The following is a 25,541-nucleotide window of genomic DNA, read 5'->3' on the forward strand; positions in this document are numbered from 1 at the left end:
GAAGGTCATAGAAGAAGATTAAAAAAATAACATCTAAAGTTTGGTCGGTTGATTTGAGCATTTGGTAGATTAAATTGATTTATTGGGATCGAGATTTGATTTGATTCAGACCTTGGCATGTTATTGTAAATGCGGTTTGATTATTTGAATGACAAAAGGGCAATGATTGGGAGCAATTAGCAAGTATTGTTATTCCAGTTATTTTCATGAATAGTGAGTGGACTGAAGTACCAGGTCTGGCAGATAATGGGATGGGCTGAAAGGGAGGATACAAAGTCCACTTTCTGTGTCCTCCACTTTCAATTTAAGGCTGACTGAATCACTAAAATTGCACTACATAATAAACTCCATTTGGTAATTTCCTGTTTTGACTGCATGTTGACCCTGCACCAGGGGCAGAACACTGTGTTTTTGCATGTCCTTGGTCATAACAAAATGCTGTATTTGTTGTTTTCCTGGCGTTGCACAAAAAAGTCAAAGGGTAAAAGGTATTTTGTAACTTCATCATCCTCTCTAGGTGACCAACAGGCAACACTATTAGAACTTGTGTCCCTTTACACAGATCTCTGGCTCACTCTACTGAAAAAGTCTAATTTTGAACAGATGTGATGATAAATAGCTGACAGATCTAGCTAATTTTTATATATCAATACAACTTTCCTTTTTTTTTGCTTGACAAATGATCAGATAAACCGTTTTCCTGTCAATGTCCTCGGGTTCAAATTGCCAGTTGCGTGCTGGACAGTGAGCTTTGAAAAGCCAGAAATCCCAAACACCTGCTCAAGTATTTTTTGGGTCAGTGGCATTGATCAATAACTTCACAGATGATATGCTATGGCCATTTTGTTTTATGGGGCAGTATAAATCTCACTCATTGCCCCTTTAAATGGAGTCAGTGAAGGAAGTTTAGTGTGAAACATCGATACACGCTACGATCGCTGCATGTCAATCCCACTCCATTCCAAAGACTCACATGGCACGAAGTGGCATCCTCAGGCCTCAGGGTGTGCAGCAAACCGAACTTCATCTACTTTGTCTTCATTTTTTGGAGGGGGTGTGGTGTGTGTGTGTGTGTGTGGGGGGTGTTAATAAACTGCTGATTCAAGCAGCGTGATAGCTGGCAGCATACACCTCCACTTAACGGCCCTCATAAAATTAACACTAGCAATAAAACACATACTGCGAAAGTATGTTTCTAATGACACCTGGAGCCCCGCAGGTCATTTATGTAGGAAATTATATAGTAAAATATTATTGAAGCCAACAGCTGGACAAGATCAGAGTGTAGCATTTTGGGAGGGGGGCATAGTTTATAACACAACAGCTGCCTATTGTAGCCTATTACTTCCTGTTTTTTCTAAAATAAGAGTCTAAAACATTTTTCCTTTGATGCCAAGTATAAGCAGAATTTCTCAGCTTTAACAAAACAGAATCAAACCCCCACTGTGTAACACATGTGGCTGCCATTTTTGTTGTAGCCATCCCCGTGGCCATTTTGATACAGCTATTGACACTAGTGTATTCCGTAGTGCTTTCTGAAGATAGCAGAGGTTGTAAATTGTATCTAGGAGCTACCTCGACAGTCAGAAAAAGCCATTACTCAGGGCAGAAGTCTCAATATGTTTCAGGAAACCCAGGAGGAACATGAAAATTGAAAAATCATCTGCACTGCGCTGCAATATGGAGTAAATGATCCTATGCTTTGGTGAAAGGAAAAAAAAAAAACCCTTATCTGTTGCTCCTCGTCTTGTGTGAGTCATTACATCCCTTGGCCTGAAGGAACATATGTTTAGGCAGCAGAAGTTATTTTTAAATCTTTGGTCACATACAGTACAGTGGCATCCATCACTGAATCCTTCCTTTATGTCACGTATATTCCTATAACTGCTGTAGTAGCCTCTATAGCTCATTATCCCTCCATTTGAAGGTTTGTTTAACACAGAATTTGCCTGTCAAAGTGCTAGTTTCTTGGAAAAATCTTTGACGTTTTTGAAAAGAACATAATCTAGGTCACAGTAATTATCAAGCGTACTGTTAGCTCGCCACTACATAAAGCAAACCGGCTACAATTAAATCTGCGATCCAAGTGGAAATTTATCACAGGGTGAACACAACCCCGTAGTGACAGATGCTGGAGAGGCTACAAATGACATCTCACAGTCTTAATACATGGTCAGCAGGGAGAGCATGTGACTCAATCTCTCAGTTCCTGTGAGATCACAGAACAGACCATGTGACATTATGAGTCACTTGTTATTGTGGGGCCTTAAGGAGACAAAAAAGCCTGTTTTATTAACTTAATTTTTTCCCAGATAAAAAAATGTCTAAAGGACTTTATATATGATCTGAAGAAGAGTCATGTATGTGGTTAGTGCTTAGACATTGACTCATCCTTTTGATCCTGCTATACATTTATGAATATGAGTACATGGAGTCTAATATTCTGACTCTAATTGGTTTAAAAGCATAAACAGAATACAAATGCTCCATATTCTTGATTGATCTCAGTTTTGACATAAATACATTGGCATGTGCATTTCTCCATGTGACTGTTTCAAATCAAATGCGTCAACGCATGTAAACACCAGACCATATTAAATAACATCCCATGGAAACAGTTGTCCTGAAATCTTCAGTCAGAATGAAAGCATGTAGCTCAAAGCACTGCTTTAACGACAGCATGATAGCACGCTAACAATGACAATGCTAGCCTGTTGATGTTACCTAGCAGATACTATGTTCAACATCTTAGTTGAGGATGTTTTGCTAATTAGCAATAAACAATATGTACAACAGATGCTGATGGGAGTTTCCTGAGTTTTGCTGGAGCCTGGGAAAACTGCTAGCATGTTTAAAACGCTGAAGTGATGTGCTTTACTTTAAAAGTAGTGTGTGGCATTTTTATTTGAGTTCAATCTAAGCAAAGCTAGGCTAGGCTAAGCCTTGCTACAACATCATTGAAGAACATCCCAATGATTGATAATGCTTCATTAGATTAGCACACATCTCTACAGAGCTTTCATACTGCATGGTGTATATTTTCTTTTCTTTTCTTTTCTTTTCTTTAATATGCAAGACAAGTTTCATTCGGAAACACCACCTTTATACCAGCTGTTTGAAAATGTGACTATGTGTTAAATAGTCCATTGTGAAAGACGTAATACAGCTCAAGAGACAAAAAAAAGGATGAAATAAAACTATAAAAATACATCCTCACTTCTCTAAGAAGTGTGGTACATATATCACCTGCATGTGTTTGGCCATACACACGACATCTTAAGGTGACAGTATAAACACTAAATTCATGCCTTGAAATATTAACATATTGAAAATGCCTTATGATCACGTGTACAGTCAGGGGTGGATGTCTATGAAGAGCCTACCATCTAAAAATGCAGTTCACTGACTGACAGCAAGAGGGCATTAAAAGCTTGTGAGACAAGCAGGAGGAGATATGGCTCTCTGAGGGCTGGTTAATGTCATTCTCCCTCCCTCTCTCCCTCTCTCTCTCTCTCTGTCTGTGCTCAGCCACAGGAAGCTGAATTCTGTATATTTAGAGGGAGAAACAATAGCCTGATCTCTCTGGTGTTTATGCTGGTGTCCCATTTTCTGCCTAACCACTCTTGCAGTCCTCCTACACACAGCACCACGACACTTACACCATTGTCATTGAAATCAGCCTGTAAAAGCCCATCCTACTGTAAACACCGGGTTTAGAATTAACTCGGCAACCTCCACCTGGCGAATGTGCGTGAGAAGTGCTGATGCTGGGAATCGCTGGCTGGTTGATGCTGAAAAACACGCTCAGATACACTGTAGGAACTCTCTGCATGTCACTGAATGTGTCGAAAGTGATGCTCTGGTTGGCGCTCGTGACGACACAGCCGTCACAATCCCTGCTCTTCAAGTTGATCACTGAGGGTGGGTGTTCGTTTTTAATGAGACAAAATCACTGTCTGCCCTGTGCTCCTGTCTTGCTCTAAATATATATTAAAACATTATACTTTCATACTTTCTCCCTTGTTCTCATTTCTTTATTTAGTGTTCATGAATAATTTTCAAATGGTAGAATTATTTTAGGCTCCGGATTATTTGTTAAAACTATTGGCTGTTGAGGAACTGAAACTCTGAGCGGATGTCAGTCGATTCAAACAGTGAATCTTATTTTAGAAAATTAGCGATTTTGATGCAACATGACGGAGAAGAATAACATAGGCTACTTAACTCTAATGGCACTTGCAGGACACTATGAAAAAGAGCAAAAAAGATTAGAATATAATAGTATTTGTTTGGAGAGTAAAACTAAAAGCTTTGGGGAATGTTTGATTTTGGTTCTTGAAAAAAAAAAAAGGAACACAATCACAATGGAGAAAAAGAATCAGTCTGCCTATATATTGTGGTGGGTAGAGTCGAGGAAGGCATTTTGTTGTTGTTGTTGTTCACAATCAGAAGTACAAAACTGCAGAATCTCATTCTATTGATTGCAAGGAGGAGTGTAACGATAAATCACTATAGGTGCAAGGCTATTTCATCCTCTTGATTAAGACCCCTAGGGGTGAGGGTTTAAGGAGTGAAATTGTAATCACTCTCCCTTTGAAGAAGAAGGTTATCTATAACGCCTTCACTTCTTGGGGTTTGAACTTTCTCCATGCCTTTGTTTCTCAATGTTTGTTCAGCCAGTGGAATGCAATGGACTTTCTCACAAATACAGCATCACTGTTGTTGTTTTATGATCATAATGCTCCTGATAATTTTCCTTTTTTTTTTTTTTTTTTGCACCATTGACATGATAATTACGTTGACAATACACAGGCAATACAGATAAATTAACCATTATTTTCATCCCATGTGTTTCGACTGTGCTGTCTTAGTACCTTCATCTGTCAGATAATGACAATACGATGTGTGGAATAGTGTCTGGTTATTAAATCAACAAATCTTTAGGGCTAGGGTTATGGTTATATCACATAGAATAATATATACAGTACATCCACTGAGATAGAAGATGCCGTCCCTGCTGTGTTGTAAAGTAAAGCCGTGATCGTCCATTTGTGTGGAGGTGAGAAAGTAAGCAGGGTTTGATCTTCTTTCTGGAGTTCTTTTCTTTCATTCTTCGCACGAGAGTTTCAGTCACTTTTCATGTTAACAAGCAGCATTACACCATGAATGCCTTCCAGGAGAGCCTGTTGGAAAATGTGTGCCATTATCCCTTTATTTCAACAATATCGCAGATCTTTCCTCTCTGTGAGGGCTGGCTTTTCACTCCGGCTAAAAGTCTGGCTGTTTGGATCGGGCATTACACTTGAAATTGTTCATACAAATACATTTCAAGGTTTCTCCTTGGAAACTGGTTAGCACAGGGCTGTTTGTGTCTACTTTTACAACCGGTAGAAAGGTTTTCTTTGTTCCCTGTCGTTGCGTCATGCTGCTCTGATTAGTGATTGTGTAGCTGACATTCAATGTGATCGACTGATCGCCTGCTGATTTTAATCAGACGGATCCTGACGCATCTCATCTTCTCATCATTGTAGCGAATAGATGAGGTTCAGACCTTACACATGAAGTACTTGGTCATTGCTATATGTAGTGCCACTGCTTGTTTTTCGCCAAAATGTTAGCCTAATATCACACTGTGTGTAATCATACCAACATGGATTTTATGTTTTTCACATTACATTACATTATAGACACGCTTATGTTTCAAGTAGGCCTCTATGATGGGCTATTACAGTTTAGCTAGGCGTTACCCAAGTGACCGCCTCGTGAGGATGGTAACTGATGAACTCAGTCTTTATACCCAATACCCTTGAACAAGAGCCGTGCTATATCAGTTAGTTTAGTCACATTAGATGAATATACACAAAAGAGTTAGACTTTGAAAGACAAGCTGATGAGATGGAATACAAATTCTGACAAAGGGACTACTCTGATGAATGGAAGTGAACAGCTGGATTCTCACAAATGACCCTGATGAGCGTTTGTAAAAGGGCAAAACGTCCCCCTGTCAATCGTCCCAGATGCTGGCAGCAGTGTTAGGAAAGGATGAAGCAACAAAACATAAAACAATGGCACATTTTAACTTTAGATCCTTTGCTGATGAATGAGGGCATCCCTCAGGAGGTGTACAAATGTCCTCCTAATCTGAGGCATCCTTTAAAAGCCAATCCATTATTTGAAAAACCTCCTCCAGGCAGCTATCAATATGGCTGCAGTGCACATTGCTATTTTGGTTTTAAGTGCACCAGTTATATCTACTCAATAACTGCTAAAATAGTGATAATAAGCAGAACTATTTCCTTCTTCATCTAATATGCCATGTATTTGATTTGAAGCCTTTGCTAGAGAACAACTCGAGACCACATTAAACGCCAGCCAGAGTAAATGTACTGTACTGTGGTTGTCTTGAGTTTGGTTCTTGTTTACTGCTTGATGGTAACTCCAATTCAGAGTGGCTATGTTTAGCTACATTTAGTTACATTTCCAGCAGTTCACCTGCCCATTATCCTCCCCTACCACTCAGTGTGCAGCAGTGCATTGGGAAATGGAAGCTCAACTTAGCTTGCTGCTTCCAACGGAGCAGAAGTTTATATGATGGAAAACTTTGCTCACAAAGTGGCAGAAAAAAAAAAAAAATAAAAAAATCAGCAGTCATTCTTCTGTAATCCGTGAGACTTCCCCCAACAGGAAGTAGCTAAATTATAGTAGTTTATTTTAGAGCTGGAGCAAATACTCAATTAACTAATTTGACAATAATTTGCAACTATTCTAAAACGTATGACCATGCAGGCCAATCATAGGTAACGGATTGTAGCCTAGCTTTATCGTAGCTTCTTAAAACTCACCAGTAAATGCACATGGTGATGATCAGTCATTCAATTATCAACAGATGCTTTAAAGGTCCCATTCAATATGGGACCTTTAAATTTTTCTATTTTGTATAAAATTTAGTTTGTATTAAAAGAATGCTCAGCAGCTGTTTAAGTGGAACTACTGTTACAGATAAAAAAGCTTTTATTATCTCATCCATCTATTTGTTTTCAGTGTGTGTACAGAAAAGAGATGGAAACGGAAACGAGCTTAATCAAACTCCAACCTTTGGTGATGGAAAGCTTATCAAAATGAAATCCTGACGAATTGCAGCGTCAGCCTGCGTCTAAAGGCTGACGGTAGATGTAAAGCTTGTAAACACATTAACAGATTAATTATGTCTGATTAAAACATCTGAAGGATTAAAACATTAAAATGAATCGGCAACGTGAGATAGAACAGTTAAAGATACCCTGTGGAGGTTTCTCTGTGAGCAAACATTGTTTTATTTACATTCAACATTTATCAGTAAAAAAGCTGCATATATCCTTAAGGCCTTATATTGAGTACACTTTCTCATTACGCTTTTTTTTTTTTTTTAATGGTTTGAAACATTTCAATCCAGGTTCTGTGACAGAGCTGCTGTTTTTCAGATGACTGCGACGGCCACAAAGCACAGAAGTCCAGCATCGCCTCTTCCCTTAAGCCTCCCCCAGCTTCAACAATGGGGGTGAGCTCTTGCACCAGAACAACATTAACGGTGAAAATAGAGTATTAGAGATTGCTCTGATGCATTTGGTGCACGGGTCATTTCAATCCAGCAGGGTCAGCCTTCCTATTACCCTATTGTTGACTTGATGTTGAGTTTTGTTGTGATTTTGTGGACTGGATTTAACCATTTAAATCAGTGGTGAAAAGCAGTTCAATGCAGAGCTCTTAAGAATAATACTCTCTGAAAACCAAGGCCCCAGAGTGATGACAGAATATCATGATATGTCTCCTCCTGCTTGAACTTGGGTTAGAAACTTTATAAAAGCCGCAGCCTCACAACAAGCAGCCGTCAACTCTCCTCCTCACTACTGATCAATGACTGGCATTTTACCTCCTCAGCCTCACTGGACTTGAACCAACCATCTGCTCAGGTAAGTACAGAGTGAGCTGGACAGATACAAATCGTTCTCGGTCTCCACAATAACAACCAAAAAAAACAGCATTTCAAGGTTTCTCTGTGATGTCTGGCACCACATTTTTATTTAACCTGAAAGTTTGGTCTGAAGTTGGCGACCTCATTAAGATGATAGGATAGAGATGCTGGAGTGATACTGCAATGATGAAACATCAGCTGTTAGCTGTTGGTAAAAAGGCTCTGGCAGCCCAGCGGTCGAATCAAAAAACACACTCTGGCAGACCAGGATTGTCTAAATCTTCTACATATAAAAATGTAGGCCATCAGAATAATTTTAAATATGCTATAATTACAGAAAGTGGCTTCAAACTGTTCCTAAATCAATCATATTTTCATATTCCTACTTTTAATACATGCTAAACAATAAATAAGCCAGTTTTGGAGTTGGCAGAACAGGGTTGAGCTCTGTGTTTGCCTCTGCTTTTCATCTTCAAGCTTCTTTTCGTTTTCCTTTGTTTTTCTTTGAGCAGCAACTCCTATAGCTTCTTGTAGAAACACACATTAACAGCTAAGCTTGGATAAACACATCCAGGATACAAAGAGATGAAATCGATCTTGAACTTCTCTTCTGGCTGTGTGTTTAATGGCAATGAGAAGCCTATTACTCAAGATGTCCGACTGTTTCTTTAAACATGCAGGTGTTTGTTTCAGCATTATACACACTGCCAAAAAAGAAAAAAAAAATTACACATGCAATATGCATGAATGCATTAAAGGATTCTACATATGCAAATGCATTTTTGCGTGCATGCGTGGTGGTGGTTTGTTTGTGCATGCATGCATATATTTGTGTGAATCTCGAATTCTTGTCGGTATGATGTGCATATATAGAGGTACTGAATTTTAATCATATGTTGATTGAGGTATTACTGTGATCTTCAGCTGTGAGGTGCTGACAGAAACATAACATACTCATTTGCTAGTATCACATAGCTAGTCGTATATTATCCACAGTGAGCAGTGTGTCACAGAGGCCCTCTCAAGGCACACTGCTGGGGTGGAACAGGAGTAGAGGCTATGACTTGGCACATCGCCCTGTGACTCCTGCTGAGGCCCTGAGCTGTGTCAGTCGCCCGTCACTCCGCAGCATGTGTGCGTATCCGTGTGATTTCTACAACCGAAAAAAGAGATCCAGTAGATGCGGATGCGTGCGCGTGGAGCCTGCACGCACGCGTGTCACCGTGCTGGAAGCAGAGCGCAATGTGGCTCACAGGAGAATGAGCAGAGAGCTGTCACAGGAGGGGAGGCAGCCACGGCCGCTCACCCTCCTTTCTCTTGCAAAAAAAAAAGAAATAGAAAACACACACACACACACAAACTCAGAGATGGTGGTGCTCACAGGCCTGCCCACGTTTTTTCTCTCACCTCATTCGTTCATTTTCCATCCGTCTGATCTATACCACATGGGGTTTAGAAGACCAGGGCAGCATTCTAATATTCTGACAGACTTTTCAGCCCCCCCCACCCTCTGTTGTCTAACCACCCACCACCTGCCTGTCGCCAAATTTGATCGAAAATTGACAATTCTTGATGTTTACAATGCAGCTTATTCTCGTCCTATTTCTCTTCCGTCATCTTTAGTCAGTTAGCTCTTCCTCATTTATTGATTAGCTCACGAATTCCTATCATTTCTTTTCTGATGTTCTGATTGGGGCTACAAAAAAAAAAGAGCCACACGAGGCGCAGCAGGAATCAAAAGCAATGCCCTGACAGAGATTTTTAAACATCTCTCATGTGCAGCACTCGCTATATTTTTCCCTTTTTCCCCTCTGAATCACTCTGCCCGTTGTCAAAATCAATGGCATTAGCTTAATGAAACAGCCTTGTGCTGTAGATGTACGACTGCCGGATAAACCAACTCCTCAGCGACGAAATGCCACTGAACGCCAACTTCAAAAGATAGTGGCTTTTGAAGTGGCATGAAGGGCTGGTAAGCTGTTGCTAGCACTGACAAGCAAAGGATTTGTGAGTTGTGATCCAAAGAAGACCAGACATAAGAAGGAGGGTAACTTCTTGATTGCATGAGTGGCATTTTTCCCCCCAGTGTTCCTCTGACCCCGGTAAATTATCCCTAAATAAAGAAGTGAAATATTATAGGGGAGTTCAGCCAGGTCCTCAGCAGACGACTGACACTCCGTCTGGGTGATGTCAAGAGATAAAAACTGCAAGCTGCCCTGTTGCTGATGAATAGACGACCAGATCTGTGGAGTCACACAATGCCGCTCTGAGCTTTGCACTGAAATAAGTCTCATATCATCACGTTCTGAACCAGATCTGAACCAGAGAATGTGCCTTTATCTGTGGAAAATCACCTTGGGTGCTGCCACGGTGTCGACACAGTTCATCTTCCCTTTATTGTCAGTGGAGGATAAAATTGCTATATCTAGAGGTGGCCTTGCACTTTAGGCATGTATAATAGGTTTTGATCATCACTTTAAGAATAGACATATAGACACTCAACTGTCTGGGTTGAGAGGAGGTTAAGAATAAGGCTTACGAACCCAAACAGAATACATTCGCTATTTCCTCAGCACGCAGCTGCTTTACATGCTACAGGCCTGAGAAATGTACTAAGCGCTTAATGTCAAGCACATGAAGTACACCATTTGCCGTTGTGCTAAATTCACATGTTTAATGGTTGCCTTCTATAGATATAAATCTCTCCCTTTAGGAGATTAACTTAAAAAAGGGAATGGAATAAATAAAGGTTTTTAAGTACCAAGATGAATAGCCTAAATAAAACAGTCATGCTCCACAAAAATATGCAGTAGCAGTAACTTCAGTGTCCATGTAGCACTTCTGGCCCGCTTTGCTTCCTCTGAATACAAAGAAAAGATATGCAGCCATATGTTTAATGGTCAGGCTTCACCATACCTTTTAAGACTGTATGCTTGTTTGAAAGAGCTCAATTTTAGTGCAGCAAGATGAGATTATAGAGAATATAGTTCAGCTTTATCTCTTGAGATGTGCCATTTTCTGCGTCTTTGAACAGCTCGCTGTAAAATGAACATCCACCCATCCACTGTCACATCATTAGCCAATGGAGACAAGAGTCAAACTCATAATTTGCATGGTCAGATCAGAGAAGTGCTCCAAATTATTCAGAAACAATAGAAGAGGTGGCTGCGACATCAGCCAGGACACTGCGGTATTTCTGGGGAGCAGGGTACATTATTCCTCATTTGGAACTGACACTTCTACTAGTTGGATAAAATTGTGACAAACAGATATTGTGAGCCCAGAAAACTGCATTCATTTGCAGACATTGCAACATTTTATTTCTAGCATAATGACAAACTGGCACAAAGTAAAGGCCCTCTGTGACATCTTGGACTTTTCTGGAATCCATAATTATTTCATCTCAGCCAATACTAACTGGCTTTTTCGTAATTAGTCCAAACCCAATCTTTTTATTATTTATTTAGTTGTTTGTTCAAGGATGAAGTGAAAAGCCCTTGATGCATAGCTAAGTTAGCTAAGTAACATTGTCTTTTGAATTTGGTTACTTTTAGGACCTTTCAGCCCTTTTCCACTGCAGGAATTTAACATGCAGCCAATAACACGGGGTCTGTGTATCCCTGTTCTGCTTTGGAGAAAATTTCCTCTAAGTTTTGGAAATAGTTCCAGGTACTTTCAGGCGAATTGTGATTGGTCAAATCAATGACAACAACAGCGATGACCAATTTATTAGTCTCTGTATAACCCAGCAACAACCATGACTTGAAAAAAAAGATAATACTTGTGGGACAAGAAGGCAATGATATCGAAGCTCTCATCAGTATTTGGGGAGTATTTTGGATGAAACCAAAAGATAAACATCTTACATCTTGTTAGTTGATGGAAGAGTCTAATAAAAAACTCCCGAGGTCCAAATTGGCATGAAATATCCAATCACGAGCTTAAAAATCAGTTAAGTGCCCCTGGAGGCTAAGATTACAGTGCTGTGGAACAAAATCAGAAGCTTGGATCAATTCATTTTTGAATTCTGGTAAAATACCCAAATTTGTTAAGTTCAGCCAATGAATCTTTTGATTGATTGACTTGTGGTAAACCGAGACGTCTTTATTTCCCACCAACCCAAAAGATTTAGTTTAGTGGGAAACCAACAAAAAAGAGGGGGAGGGAATGATACTATAACTAGTGCCAAAGCTTGACAAGCTTCTGAAGTGCAGGTTATGGGAAGCCATGTTACAGGTCATTTACTTCCTGCAGTGAAAAACAGCTATAAGTATCTTTTACCCCCAAAAGGATTCCAGTGACAGACCTAGTGGTGATGAAACTGGTTGAGCAAACAAGGTTCAACCAAGCAGCAGTGTATCTGGTACATCTGTGAATTAGAAACCCAGTGGGATCAAGAAGCTGTCACTGATCTCCATTGTTTTACCCCAACTCTTCCTCAAACTCCCCATGTCAAATTTGAAACACTTGTAGTTACATTCTCAAGAAAATCATTCTCTTTTATGTAGTGTGTCATGGGTTGCCATCTCGGACAATTTACATTTGAGTCATTTCCTGTTTTATTTTGTAGTTTCCTTGTGTGTCTCTTGATGTTTTGACTTCCTTTCTTTGTCCTGTTTCCCTCCTTGGTGATTGTCTGCCCCGCCCTAATGTGTTTCACCTGTGTTCAATCACCCTTGCCTCCCTTGTGTCTATTTAGTCTCTGCGCTTCCCTTTGTCTGTGTCAGCTTGTCTGTTCATGTCCCCTGTGTTACCAGTTCGAGTTTCCCCTGCTTCTGTACCTGTTGAAGTTCCTTGTGTTTCCTTGTGCTTATGGTTCCTGTTCATAGTCCTTGTTACCTCGGGCTTCAGGTTCTGGTTGAAGTCCCCTGTGTCACTTAGTGCTTTGGCTTCCTGTTGTGTTACCTTGTTGTATCCTGTTCACCTGCATTTTCGATTTTGAGTTTTCACCAAAAAGTTATTTTGTTAATTAAACAATTTTGCACGTACCCCCGTGTGTTGGCTGCATTTGGGTCCAGCCTTACGTTAAACTGTGACATAGTGTGCTTTGCTATCCAAACTAGCATGATGGTAACATGCATCTCTGATCCTTAAGACAATCTCTGAGCGGCATCCTCATTGTAAAGACGTGCGTCATTTAGTGGTTATTTCAGTCTTTTACTCTGAACAAGTTTTGCCTTGCTGTTGCTTTGTGTCCTGAATTGTTCTTGACCATCTGGTTTTGGTATTGGAGTTGGCACTGACACCAGCCCTCAGTAGACCAATCATGGATGTGTGAAAAGCACCAACAAATCAATGATTTTCATCGTATTAACCTTCAAGAATGACTGGTGAACGTGACTGTGACAGGGAGAGTTTTAATGGCAGATACAGAGCTAACATTTACCATTCTTTATCAGTTTTGCTGTTAACTAAATATAATGTCTTTTCAAACCCATATACAATGACCTATTTAGCTTTTAATGTCAGTGTATCTTCCTGTAAACATCAAATGTACATGCTCTCTCCCACTCAGCTCGTCCTCTGGTGGCATGGATATTATTTTTAGCGAGATATTCAATGTGCAGGTGTTGAAAAGGCTATACATATAGGGTCAAATGTGTTGTCTTGAATTCCCATGTTGATATAAGTGACCCATTTCGTTGTCTATGATGTGCTAGATACTGTACAGAGGATATATTTTACCACTGATTCCCTGCAGCTTGTTAGACAAAAAAAGACTATTTAACTGACTATTAACAACTGTAATAATCAGTTTTTTTGTTTAATACAAACGTGCTATCAAGGGTAAAATATGGGAAAATTGATGTTTTCATCAAGCATTTTAATGTCAATGATGCATTTTTACTCACTTTAATAAATGGATAATGGCTACTGGATGTAATTGGTTTTCAATATGCTCCCTTCCATGCCCCCGCTGCCCTGAAAAACTTTTTTCTTTTTTTTTCTTTTTATGTAAGCCTTTTTTTTCCTCCCCTCAGCACTTGACTATGCCTTGTGCTCCATCTGTGTAGAAACCAATTTCAGCCATAATTTTTATAGCGCCAGATCTCAGGTGGAAGTGCCACAGCTAGCATCTTGTCTATAATTGCAGCCTTATTAAATCTCATCAGCATCGTGAGCATCATTGGGGAGGCCATTCCAAATGACATCAAGGAAACTTATAATCTTGACATTGTAGGAATTTCCAATGCCATTAGCTCCACACATGCAGCTCAAAAATCAATAGGCAATTTTTGAGGGGTTTCCAGCATCTCATTAATTGATCTGGTTTATGTTAGTGCCCTTTTCTTCCTATGTTCATATATTTCCTTGACCTAAATATTACAAACCTGTTAATATGAGGGACATAATGTAAATGCTTTCCAGCCTAGTGACTCTTCAGGGATGTCTGAATGATAATACGGGTTTATTAACTGTAAACAGAAGAGATTTCACTTTTCTATTTGAGCACAAAGGCCTCCTATTAATGTGCACCTGGGTGGATGTATTAATCATTGTATAATTTTACAAAAAGTCAACAACTCGCCATGTACCTACATCTAACTGTAAGCACGATTTTGATCCCGAAACTTACTGGCCACCTTGCCATCCGTGACCTGCTCCATCAGACTCAATGAGAGATTTGTCATGTGCCTAATTTAGATATTCTATATTCTGGGTTTCCGGACCCACAGGGAAGGACATAATTGAATAGGCTGTGTCAAAGCCTCCCCCACTCCACAAAACCCTCCCAGGGACGGGCTACCGTTAATTATCTCCCATTGCAATATGGCCTAGTTTTATAATTACTGGTCCTGCCAAATATATTACAACATACTAAACCTCTCACCAGACAGTTATTAATTTAGTGTGTGTGATCTGTCGACATGTGCTGTACAATTTGCTTACTTACCTTATTTACAGACTGTATTACAATATTTGTGCGCGAGGGCTTGATTAAATTGTGTGTTAAAATCACATTCTGCTGGTTAAAAATCTAAGGCAGGCTCTTTATTAGCTGTAGGTATCAACATTAGTGTGCTCATTTCAGCTTTAAATGGGCACTGGGTGGATTTTGCTCAGTGAGCTTAGTCCATCTGTCATAACGAGTACCACTGAGGCTGTGAAAGCAGTTATCTAATGTTTTCTGTGGCTCTGAAGGAGTTTTCTAAAGCCTGAAACAAGACTCAAGCCATGCCTGCAGCTTCACCTGTGGCTGTACCTGGGCACAGTGGTGCTTTGAGCGACATGTTCGCAATGACAGTGCTAACATGCTGATGTGAAGCAGGTATTTTGTTTACCATGTTAACCATCTTAGTTTAGTGTGTTAGCATGCTAACATTTGCCAATTAACAGGCCTAAAATGAACCCTGATGATGTCAGGAGGGTTATCTAAGCCTGGGCATTTAAACAGGGAGCCTGACTGTATGGAGTTTGAAAGACCTTAGCATTTACAGACAGACTGCTAATAAGCTAAATGCTTCAAGTGCATTTAGCTTATTAGCAAGCAACATATTGGGTGAGAATTTTTTTGATTAAATATTCAACAGTTAAGATGAATTATGCGGCATCTCATCATCTTAGAGAGCCTGGAGTAAAACAGAGATAGTGTGATGCTGACCAGAAGTGCCCCTCTTAAGCTTCTATTCCCACAGCTTGAAGTAGTAGCCTAAATAAGATTAATTGTCCTTTCAAGTGTGTTAGTTAGAAATAACAACAAAAATGACCCTTTCACTAGAGATAGTGTATGGTTTGTCTTTTTATTTTGGAAATCCAGCAGGTTTACCATTGCAGCATGTATCAGTAACTGATAGGGCGGTCAAAACCTGTTGTATATGAAATTGTAAAGCCAAGCTCTTTGAAAATAGAAACAGAAATATATGAGTTACATTTACAAACATTGAATTATAATACATACATCACTTTTACACATGAATTATTAGTATATGTTGTAATGTTCCTGGAGAACAGAAAATCGTGGCTCTCTGGGTCATATTTACCTGCAGTTTGGGTTATGTTTGCACACTCAAAATCCATTAAAAATGTCTCTGTCAAATCTGAACACAACATAATAATATGAAAAATAACATGCATCATTATTCTGCTGTATGTTTACGTGTTTACCATAAGTGTCAATAAGTGTCACTTGTTGTGCTGGTAGCTCTGCCTTGAGGGGATATGAGTCGTTTTTTTTTATTTTCCCTTTTTTGAGTGTGATCTTTTCATTTGTTTGTTGACTCAGTATCGACTGGGAAGACAGAAAAATGCTCTGTTGCCAAGTGAAGGTCGGGTTTTATCTTTGGCTCAGAAATTATTGATCAAAATGGGACCATTTATTCCCAATAGTCACATATTTCCTCCTTGGTGACTGAGTTCTACACATTAAACATTTGTAGCTCTGGATGAAATTCACTAAACTGGCTGCTAACTGGCTCTAATCCTAAAACCGGTGCCCTCCAGTTACTGTATGCATGCTGTGCCTTTATGGCTGGCCAGATACACCTGAGGACATTTTTATGGCTTCAATTACTGAGTGCTATTCTAAAATTAAGGCTAGCAATTAAAAGACACACCACTTATCCAAATGATATCATTGACTAAAGGTTAACAGCAAGCGCAGTCAAATATAGTTCACAGAAAAGCAGAACTCTATAGGCTCCATCATTTTTTTTGATGCAATCCCACGGCACTTGTCTTACATGATAAGGCCACAGTGTATCCAGTTAACCCTCGACTCAGTTTTTATTGCACTGATCCCGCAAGCAGTGATCTATATCAAGCGGAGGCTCCTCACCTCGATTAGCATAAACACTTGTTAAATGAAAGTAAAGAATGTGGTCTTCATAATGCCCTAGTTTAGGAATATTTGTGTGTGTGGGTGATGCCTAAAACTGAAAAATGTAAGATTTTATTTATATTCCTTCAAATCCTTGGTAATGCGCTCTCTTTATTTATTTTTTGGCCTTTTATTGATCAAAGGGAAAAAACTGCTGCCTTCAACCTCTTACCCACACTGCTGTTAGCTTTTGTTCCTGGGATTTGTCTGCAGGTGTTCTTCTGGGGAAATAAGGCCACACACTGTCATAGAGGTGAAGCAGCCAGATTGCAGAGAGGTCACAAATTAATTGTGTGGCCTTAGTGTGAGGTCTGGAGAAAATGGTGTAAAGTAGCTGAATACATTTACTCAACTATTGTACTTTAGTACAGTTTTAAAGTAGTTTTCTACATCTTTCTACTTCTACTCCACTACATTGCTGAAATATTATACTTTTTACTCCATTTATTTAACAAAAATATACTACAGGCTTATAAAATACTTACATTTTCACTGTAAACTTCTCTGATCACTAAAATACTAAGTTTTTTAACTACAAAATTTGTCATACCCCATTTTTCACCCTATTTTTCAACCTCAAAACTATTAATTTTATGACTACTACTACTACTACTGAAACAAGATTGCATGGGTCACAGCGGTGTCACACTGGAAGAAAATGATTTCGCTGACAGCCTGACAACAGACAAATTTAATTTTGGCCTGTTATCAAGTTCCTGACAGAATTAACTTTAATTAAGGACAGCTGATACGACCTGTCAGTGGCGCCGCTTGTTATTTTAACCAGTCAAAGCGACAGTCGGCAACAGGCAAAAATGAGAAGCCGTTACCTGAATGTTTTGTACACTGCTCTTTGCTAGTAAGAAAGAGAGAGGAGAGATACAATAAAATATACAATAACAAGTTCATTAGTGTCAGAGTTTAGTGAATGGGTTTATTCTGCCAACCTCAGACTCGAGTACACTGTAACACTAATTGTCACTTATATATGCAGTGGAATACATCTACAATCTAGAGCCTGGCTGTCATAAAAGAGAGCGGCTTCGCAACACTAGCAGGTTACAGTGGACAAAACACGATCAAGTGCAGTAATGGATGGAACAGTATCTATCAGGTTTATAATAGCGATCCATTAAAATATACCCAGATTAACCCCAATATTGATTCTCTGTGAAAAATATGAACATAAAATACTGAGTCCATAATTTTAATAAAGAAAAGTGTTGCATAACTTTGTTTTCTCTTCCTTTGTGAGACATTAGTCATCGAATGACCCCTCAGATATATCTTGCGTGGAGTCTCACCGCCACTTAAGCAATGGATTACTATTAACACTAATAATGTAATTGATCAATCACAGTGGCCATGTTCCTGCAGGAGAAGTACTTTGACTCTTTTTGTGCGTTTTTGAATGCATGACTTGTATGAGGTCATTTGACCTGATATGAATGTTTTTTTCCAGCATTGTGTAACAGCCATGAAGGTGCAGATAGGTTGAACTGTGAATGAATGAAAGAGTGAATTAAATTGATAAAGCACTTTCCATGGAAATGCACAATATACTGATCATTTCATACATGCTGGCCACTCATGCCTCACTCATTGTGAAGGTCTATAACAGTGGGGCTTTGCTTTCCATCACATACTGTAGCGTTTCTTCAGATTTACTGCCCCTGAGCGGACAGTAAATCTAAAGCTGTTGTTTCAACTCCAGTCTGATCTTGATTCTTGTCACTTCTTATTTGAAGTGAGACACTCATCAGATCATTTGTCAACCGTGAGTGCCCTTCTGTCTGGGTGTCACTGCTGTGACAGCATATGGTATCGTAATCAGTCACCAACCTGTTTCTCCATTACTTACATTTCTCTCTGGACTCTGATTGTGAACAAAGATATCTTGAGCATATAAATGTCTCATTCACAGGAGGAAGTAGGTCTTCCAAACTTTGTTCAAGGATATTTCAGCAAACTGTCCCTCCTACTCACACATCCTAGGGATGTTTTTGTTGGGAACTGTGCCATAAAATGCCCTGATAAAGTGTCAGAAGAGTAAAGGACATTGACCTTTAACTTGATTGGACCTCTTTCTAAACAGAAGCAAAAGCCTCTGACTTTTGATCTATTGTATGGCTATGTGACTTATTTATGACCTTTTGATGTTGAATTTTCTTTATTCCAGGCTTCAAATTTTTATTTTAGAATATTCTGATATCTGACTTTCTCACTTCATTGTTTCCAGTTCAGTATTTTGGCAGGCATTTCCCTCATTCCTTGCGATTTCATTATTCTAAATACATGGTTAAACCTGGTTTGGTGAGGTGGTGAATGTAGCCTGTATACAGTATTGCACCGCAACCTCACAGTAAAAATGGCTAGAGTTCAATTTCCCGGTCTAGTTCATGGGGTTTGCTGCTTCCCCCTGTGGGTGTGAGGCTTCCTCTGACATTGTGAAGGTGTCAGGTGTGTTGGAGACGTGGGAATAACTGTCTGTTTATCTGTGTAAACCCTATGATGGACTGCTCATCTCTTCATGGTGTTTCCCTACTGTCTGCCAGGAGCAAAAAATGCATGCTGGGATAAGCTCCAGGCCTGACCCAAAAACAAATAAGAGGGCGGGGGATAAATTCATCATCTCCATAAGAGCTTGCATGGCAATAACACCTGTGCATTGGTTTTATTCTACAGCAGAGTCTGACCTGTGCAAAGAGTCACTGGAGTGATGTGACACTAGAGGCAGCTCATGCTATACACCATGGTCAACAACACTTCAAACCCACTCCACAATGAGCTGTCCTCATTTAGGAGTGAAGATGAAAAGGAGCAGTGCGATGCCTCTATATAGGATGGCTTATTCCTTAGCTATTATGGCCACACTTGATGGGATAATTACATATATGTATAAAAAAAACAGTTTCAGGGAGGAAACTTGTTTGTTTGTAATGTTGAAGTTTCCGACAAGGTTACACCGCTGCAAACCTATTTTTCGTGACTTACCAGTTTTCAGCAATGTGCATGACTAACTACTTATTGTATATTGTGGACACGGAAAATGTTGGAAACTAAAAAACATTTTCCTGCAGTCGGAGGCATTGTGACAGTGAAATGAACTCATTTTAAGGTAGATTTCATTTCACAAGGTGAATGTGAAGAGGTCTCTTTTTTCGTTATATGCAGTATGTATTGCATCCTGGGGCGCTGTCCAAGGTGCTGAAACTGTTCAGTCCGTTTCATCACACAGTCATGCGGCACCACTATGCATTGCTTTGTGTCTGCGTTTAACATTCTCATCAGTGTTATTTGCTTCTGAACATCTGTGTCACTGAAATAAACTATAGTCCTAATTGAGTTTTTAAATGTTTGTAGGGGGAGAAAAAAAAGTCACAATGTTGAATGAAAGAACAGAAAATCATTCATCTCATGTGACAGGCAGTAATAAGGTATAACATTCACTGTATGTTTGCTATGCCATTCATCGACCCTGGCTTGGTATCCCTAGCTGGCGACTTCATTGTACTCAGGGACTTGGTACATTATCATTATGTCTCTACCCTGTTCTCCTCAAGGCTGTACAAAGCCTATTTTACTACTCCCAGCTCATTCATTTTTCATTGGCCCGGACTTGTTAATTAAAATGCTGAATGGCACACTTTAGGTTGCAAACACAAAATTTTGTTGTTTGACCTTTTCTTTTAGCCAATATGTGGCGCTGCCTGAGTATGACGCGTTGATGAATGGATAATGTACTATCCCAGCTGACAGGTCTCTTTGGGAAAATTAATGAGAACATAGCGAGCAAGAAAAGGGATTGGTGAAAAGGGGGAGTTTCTTTTTATTTTTTGAGGCCGGAATCACTCTTCATGGATTATGTTGGTACTGGTGCTCGCAACTGGTTAATGGATATAATGTAGCTATTTATCATGTGGACATTTGAAAGACTGAGTGATAAAAGGGATTGGAGGTGGAAAAAAGGGTAAGCAGATGCAGGCTGAATGATAAGAGACGAGGAAAGGATGGCAGAGACAGGTAGACACCGTGATTACCATCATGGATGTCATCTGTCCTTCCTTCATTAGCGCTAATGTTTGTTGCGTCCTGTTTGTTCTACTGGATGTTAAAATCAAATATGCAAATTGTGACAAAAAATTGATGTTTCTCATATGAGTAGTTGTCATGCACTGTCGTTTATTGTACCTCCTTTGAGCAACTAAACCATTTCTTTTCCCACAGACAGATTTACAGAGCTGAATTTCAAATGGCTTGTAGCTAAAATCTGGGATTTCTTTGTGTAAAAGAATTTCACCAAATCACAAAATGATTTATTTAATTAAGTGTTTCCTGTAACCTTCCCTTCCTTCTTCTTTCTGTCAGAGAACACGACCAAAATGAGAGGATAAAATGGATAAAATCTATTATCCGGCGCAAATTAGTCAAGCCATCTTGACTATCTCATGAGTCATTACAGGAAAGGTGAAAATGATTCTCTAGTAGATTAACATGTCTTCATGAAATGTAATAAATGGTCCTTATCCTCAATGATGACCACATGTGCGGCAGATGAAGATTTTCCTTGAAAGATCTAATTAAAATGTGTGGTAAGTAGCAGCTTGTGGCACTGATGTGTAATATTAGTTGAAGCCCAGATTGGATGCTCCTGGAGACTACTTGATGTTTTGTAACTAAGGCGTTGATCTGGCTAAATGGACACACACAGTAAATATGTTTTTGGATTTACTGAAACACTGAACAACACTGTTAACAGTGGTATTAGGGTTTAAATTAATTACAAGGCTCCCAGATCTATGCATTTATCTTGGTTCACCTCTATAAAAAGGAAAGTCAGTCATTATTTTCCCCAGTCAAATGCTAGTTGTAACACCACTTAAGCTCCAGTTGTTCTGTCTCCCAAGCACTTGAAGTTAATGTCACAGTCTAATTCCTCCATAAAAAAACTTAACTGAACAAGAAAGAATATTATATATATATTTTTTTTATTTATTTATTTTTTTTACAAACTTATTCTCAAGCTCAAAACACAGCCAGTTAGCGCTGATTCAAGAAACTCATTTACTGGAGATACTGTTCCCACTGCTCGGGGCTTTTTGTACTCAGACCTTTGATGAACAACTTTTCATTTGGGTCTTTAGGTTTTTGAGTTTACATTACCCATATGCTGGAGACACTTGTTATCTCAAGACAGCCTACAAATTACAATTTGCCTGCCACAGGGCTGTAGCTTCCATTGAGGACACGGAGGTCAGGTTCTCGTTATTTCTCGGTAGATTCTGGGGCATTTGAGAGAGAAAAGTGTCTGAAGAGACTACTAATATGAAATGATACTCCTGCTTGTTGGTCATCATTCTAAGTAACCTGGAACCTCTGAGTAACCTGCTTTTTTTATTTGTTTTTATTCCAGACTCACCAACCTGATGCAACTGATCCTCCACAGCCTGTGAAGTACCATTAAGTACTTTAATGGGATTGGAAATTGAACTTTCTGTTATTATGTTTGCTTTCAAAAAGCATTAAAATGATGGGTGCCCAGCAGTGCAGGGGAAGTAGCAGCGACCCATCAGGACTACTAGGAAGTTTGAGTGTGATGTTGGCGTGGTATATGGGTCATAGTTCTGGATATCTAAATGTATCAGTAGCAGAAATAACTAATGAGTAGGAGAGGATTGAAGTCTTAAGATCAATATGCAAAACCAAACTCACACACACTGTAAGTGCTCTTACAAACGTCTTGCCAAAGTCTGCAGGCAGCCAGGAATAGTATCCATGAGCAGTCTCTTCAGTTGTGGTTAAGTTGAGCAGAGTCCACAAGTTTGCAGTACGGAAGTGCGATGGTAAGCCCTGAGGGGACAACACTAATCACTAAAAGTGAACTAAACTTTGTCACACAAGTTTGTTATACACTGTTTAAAGTTGCTGCTTCCATTTCAGTTGCTGGCAGCTTGTTTGGTAATAATAAATAAAAGAGGAGGTTGGTGAATTCTCAGAGAGTGAGGCTGAGGCTATTTCCTGGAAGCAGCATGGACCAGTGCGAAAACAGTCAGCAGGAAAGATCATGTTTTGCCAGCACCCAGAGAGTGGTTTTAAGTCCCTGCTTGTGCTTCTGCCTTGTCTGGATATTGGAAAGTGAGGGATCAGATTGTTGATCAACTCTGGACTCAGTAACACCGTCAGCATTTGCATTAAGATTAGTTAAGATAACCTGTGATATGCTTTGCAGCTTTAATGAACGCAACATGAACATGTAGACAGTTAGAATAAAAATATATAAACTGTATACATATATATTGCTATGTCCTCGATGCCACCCTATGACCTCAGTTGGTGGAAATGAGTCGTGGTGTGTGAGGTGTCGCACCTTTAAGTTGTATCAAGTCCATTTGTTAAGGAAGAAAATTGGACTGCTAGACATATTGTGCAACATTCAAACTAATAAAAGAAATGTCTGCAGTGCTAATATAGAATCAATAAGCGCCATAAAAGAGGAGTGTTATAGAAGCAATTACCCAACACTATTTAAAACCTGGCCGACTGCGGCAGAGCTGGAGGAGTCAGTTAAAGTTCATGAAACATCAGCTGCTGCGGCTATGAAGTTCTCACTTCCAAGTACAGACTGTGTAATCAATCACCTGAGATCTGAGCTAATCAGATCCAACTAGTTTGAGCTACCAACCTCAGCACGCCAACTTACAGAAAACTCTTGATTGATTCCAGTGCAGTTTGTCCTTGGAAACAGATAATTGCCTGTTTTAGCGTTCTGTGTACACTGAGGCCACTGACCCAAGAGGCACGGACCATTTGAACAGTAATGGTCATTAGCTCTTCTCTCTCCGTGGCTTTGTCATCCAGTCGTGTCAGTTGCTTCAGACAGCACTGGATGTGCTAATTGGTTTAACAAGTTTGAGTGTCAGTTTTAAATTGTAGCTGCCAAAGATAACATTCTCCCAGCACTTTACTGCAACTTCTCTGTACTGCTCTTGCCCACATAATTACAGTTTTATTTACTTTTCTGTACTACAAAGAATAATGCTTCATCAATCCACTATATCAACCCTGTGTTCCCAATAGTTAAATTCTACATTTAGAGTTAGAGATGGTGTAATCACTGTGCAGAATTTATTCAGTGTAATATCAGAAAACACAGCTCTCACAGCTCCGCTTGCAGGTGAATTTATTGGACAGCAACCAACAGATTCATCTGAAATCTCCATTACGTGGGAGACAAGCTTTACTGCGTGTGCAGTATCACTCACATTGTTGTCTGCTCCAGTGTGTGTGCTTTTAGAGATCATCAGTGTTCCCAGGGAAGAGTAAAGTTGTCTTTTGACTTTGCTTCCTTGGAGGCCATCTTTGGAATGTGAAAGATCACTTGTTTGTATGAGAAAGACAAAAAGCACAGAGGAGGGAAAAAAAGGGAAGAAAGCAAAACTCAAGTGGGTGGAAGTTGTGAGGTATTGATTTACCATTATGGTTGACCCTGATGATGCCCGTAGAGTACATTTATGTTATCAAAGATGAACCATTTTGATTGTGCTCTATTATGACCAGGAGTATTTTTTTCTTAAGGCGATAAAGCTGAAAAGAAACAAAAGGTTGCTTTCAGGAGCTTAAGGACAAGTGATTTTTTTTTCTTTGTCTTTCTTATCAGAATATTAAAAATGTGTTGGATTACATTATCAGATTTCAATTCTGTTTGGTGAAAATCTCCAATTTGAGTTACTTTCAACTTTGCACCTCAATTAAAGGATTACTTCAGATTGAAAGATAGTCTGGCAAAGTGGCATGTGTAATTTGCAATTACTGTATATGTTGTGAGTTCTGTTGGATGTTCTAACTACGTATATTGTCTGTATTATCAAGCTTTATCATGTGTTCTATCAGCCCTGTCTCATGAATGTGTTCATAATGTCACAGTAACATAGTTGCCATTGTTTAACTGGTTGGTTGGCCAACGTGAAGAAGGCGGGTCTTATCTGATAAGCCTGTCAGAGGAGGAAGGGCAACAGCTACTGAAGTATTTTAATATTATTATGATGTATTATTCTATATTGCACAATAAGGGATGCATTCCATGTGTCACAAATGGTTTTCCACTCAGTTAAATCATTTTATCTTATCTTAATTAAACGTTATTTTCATTTCAGGTTCTATAATTCCATCTCCCACTGAATGAGAGAGAATGTTAATAATAAAATGCATGCTTGAATGTGTGACTAGTTCCCTCCACTAGCTGCAGAATGGAGACGTAGTGTATCTCTGGAGTATCATTTCTTTGAAGAGGCAGTTTTGTCAGTAAAATCATAATTAACATAGATGGTCATTGTGCGCGATGGTGGGTTTCAAATTTGTGCGCTTATATTTGTCTCGCTGTTTCTCCGTGTGTGTGTGTGTGAGCACTTTGGTGAACTGGTTCATCCTGGGGCCCCCCCCCCCCCGCTCTCACGCATTGTGAATCATGAGGACTGAGGGGTTTAGCAAAAAAATAATAATAATAAGAAGAAGAAAATTTCCTGTAGGGGGGATTGCTAATGTGTGTGTGTGTGTGTTGTAGTACTCAAGCGTCTGTGTATGCACATGCATGCGTTCATCAGTGTGTGTCTGGATATGGGGTCTGCCTGCTCCATCATCCGTCTTCTTCTCCTTGTTGTTCTTCCCCCTGGGAGGCCGTTTGGATTTTCAAGTCGCTTTTTTTTTTTTTTTTTTTTTTAAATTCTTTTTTTTTTTTTTTTTTTTTTTATATGTACGGTATATAGCGTTAGCGTT

This window comes from Seriola lalandi, unplaced genomic scaffold (genome assembly GCF_002814215.2).
Source record: "Seriola lalandi dorsalis isolate HSWRI2012SDOR001 ecotype SW California unplaced genomic scaffold, Sedor1 jcf7180002054966, whole genome shotgun sequence".
Lineage (NCBI taxonomy): Eukaryota > Metazoa > Chordata > Actinopteri > Carangiformes > Carangidae > Seriola > Seriola lalandi.